Source organism: Pleurodeles waltl, chromosome 11, assembly GCF_031143425.1.
Source record: "Pleurodeles waltl isolate 20211129_DDA chromosome 11, aPleWal1.hap1.20221129, whole genome shotgun sequence".
Classification (NCBI taxonomy): domain Eukaryota; kingdom Metazoa; phylum Chordata; class Amphibia; order Caudata; family Salamandridae; genus Pleurodeles; species Pleurodeles waltl.
In genome coordinates, this window is record NC_090450.1 from 239,843,501 (window position 1) to 239,846,708 (window position 3,208).

The window sequence follows — 3,208 nt, forward strand, 5'->3', positions numbered from 1 at the left end:
AAGGTTCACTCAGCATTTTATGGAATACTATGTGCCAATCACCCAGTGGAGATAGTTGAGACCAATGCCATTTGAACCATGTCAGGTCAATGTGACAACCTAAAAAAGGGAAACAGAAACAACAAAACAAAGCAATATAAGCATCCTGCATAAGAACCCCTTACCCCCTCCAAGTGCTCCCACCTTCCCACCCAAAAAGCTTCTGTCGCCCCAGAACATATACTCCAACTCAAAACCAACATGTCTTAGAACGGTGTGGAGTGGTAGACCCCTCCAGGTAGTAGGATCAATGCAACGCAATGCTGGCGTATGCATGGGCAGGTTTGAAACTGTCAGTCATGGCCTATGGTATCAACTTCCCACTTGGGCCCTTTGGCTTGCAGCCTGAGAACCTCCACCGGCATCCAAGGGTGGCTCATATCTCTGGAGCAATGGCGGTGCAGAGGAACCCCTAGCTGAGAGATGGTAACACATTTCTGGTATTTCGCTGCCTTGTCGAGAGCCAGAGCGTGCCCTTTTCCGGTGCCGAGTTGATTGCAATCCATGAGCCAAAGTTTGTCGAGCAGGTGGGGGGGGGGAGGAAAGAGATAGGTGAAACAGTTCTTCTCCTCCATGAGCCTGACTCAGGGGCATCAAAAATATAGGACTTTTCTTCGTATATGACTTTGTTGTGCTGGAAACAGATGCATGTATGATAGTTTGGGAGCCCAGAGTTTCTGCTTTGTAAGACCTGTGTTGAGGTTGGTACCTTGGAGTTTTGATACTGGATGTCTGAGTGCTCTGTGGGCCCATTCAACTGCTAACCAGGGAGAGAGTTTGTCTGCAAGCATCCAGGATTTCAGTGACTGTTCAAGGAATTCAGTAGGTTGGAAATGCTCTGCATCTTCTGGGAAGTCCACAACATGCAAATTTTTGTGTCAGGTGCAATTTTTGGCATCCTCAACGTGGTGGGTGAGTTTGTTTGTGCGGGTGAGGATACAACCTCTTTGGTCTTGAGGTCAGCGACGTCATCTTCCACTGTAGCGAGGCGCCCCTCTGCTTCTTTAATACGGCTGGTGGCATTATGCAAGTTCTGGCGGAGGAGAGACACATCTTCCTGCACCTCTCCTATCTTCGTCTCAACGCAGATTGCACAGAGTGTATAGCTTGGAGGATTTTGTCATGGCCACCTTCAGATATTGTGTCTTTGTCAAGTGTCTCCCCTACTGTTGCCGCCACAGCTGTGGTGAATTGTTCTTTACGCAGTTGGGAGAGTGGTGGCTTTTAAGGCCCTGTCTTTCCCCATGCTGCTGCAGAACAGGATGGTCTCCGCACTCAGAAGCTTAGCCTGATTACCACAGCACTTCAGTAGCACGAGCAGCTAAGCACAGGACCGACCACCAACACCGAGCAGAAATAGAGGAAGGATGAGAGGAAGAACAAGGCCCCCGACAGGCAAGGTGGGTAATAGTCCAGGTGGCCCACTGCCCTGGAGGTCGTCCCAATACTGGGCTGCAGTCCACTGAAGTTGTCAGCAAGGGCCCTTAGTACTAGGAACCTAATTCCTGGTGCTGCTTAGGGATAGTAAGTCAGGTCAACTATGTCCTGCCAAGCATTTTCGACCTTGGTGTCTAGGATTAGATGTATGGTAGTGCCAAGAGGGGAGTGTCGCCCTGTGCCTCCAGTCCAGGGAAGGTCAGAAAGTGGCAACCTGCTGAAGGGTGAAGGATGACGTAGAGGAGGGAGGTCCCAAACAATTCCACTCAGGCGGATGCTCTCTGCAGGCAGCCCACCTGCACCGGAGTAACTTCTGAGCTAGTGCAGGTCACCCTCTTGTAAAGCGAGATGGATCTAATGGCTGTGAGCACCATTGCGCAGTGTGTTGTGTTAGGTGGTATGTACACTCGGAGGGAGACGCTCCCATTAAACAGGTCCAAGTCTCAACATGCTCTCCTGGGGGGAGGGAAGGTGTATATTGTATGCGATCAGCCCATGTACCCACCCCGCAGCTCATAGACCATGCCATGAGGACACAAGGTCCGACGATTAGCTCTCTCCATCTGGGCCTAAGTGCTTGCTACCCGTGAGTTCAGTCCTGGAAAGGTGTCAGGCCGCATGATGGGGGCCCCTGAGAAGTGTCACCTGCACCATGGCTGGTCTATGGAAGCTTTGGCAGCCAGTCCAATGCAGGCTCTCTCCTCCTGGTACTTGTGAGGCCTGTGCCGTTTAAGCCTTCTGATCCGGTGTGAGGCCGCAATCCTGGGGCCCAAAAGTGTTTGTAGGTTGCCCCTAGGCCACAGGGGAGAAAATGGGGAGGGGGGTGCCAGTTACCGGGCCTACTACCCATGTGGTGCCAATACAATGGGAGCAGCACCCTGCACCCATCCCCATGCCACACCAAGTCAGGAAAGGGAAGGAGCCTGTACCTGTACAGTGGACACAACCACGATCAGACAGTTAGGGTTGACGCCCGTCTCGACCCCTGCAGGCACACAGCTTGCCGGTGTCCTGGGTAGCACGACACAGCATGGTCGTCATCTCTCTGCAACACCGTGGTCGGCCGCCCGAGTCAGAGGCCTAGTCTCGGGTTGGGTGTGACATCTTGGGCCTCGCCAAGGATCCAGCCACAATGTCATTGCCAGGGAGCCGAGGCCCCGAAATGCCGGAATCAGATATGCAATGGCAGTTTGGATATTATCATGGTCCCATACTGGTGCAGAGATGCCTCAGCAATGTAGCTGATGGTGGCAGATGACGGAGGGGTCCGGAGCACTCTCAGATTGCAACGGCTATCTTGACGCCCCAAGCCATTCCGTTGCATTATTCTTTAACCAAGTGTTTTGTCAGCTTTGCTCTCCTTAAAAAAGCCCAGAGCAGGATCTTAACTCCTACTGTTAAACAGAAGTAAAGGCCTCCTTTGTATTTTAGAAGCCCACCCTTCCTGCTTTACACTTTAACTGTGTTGGTAAGTGTAGGAAAGTACCACCTTGCCTGGCATGTTACCCCCATTTTTACGTGTGTGTATGTTTGTTTTTGCCTGTGTCACTGGGATCCTACTAGCCAGGACCCCAGTGCTCATAAGGTGTGCCCTGTATTTGTTCCCTGTGTGGTGCCTCACTGTATCACTGAGGCTCTGCTAACCAGAACCTCAGTTTTTATGCTCTCTCTGCTTTTAAAATTGTCACTGCAGGCTAGTGACTATTTTTTTACAATTCTGATTGGCACACTG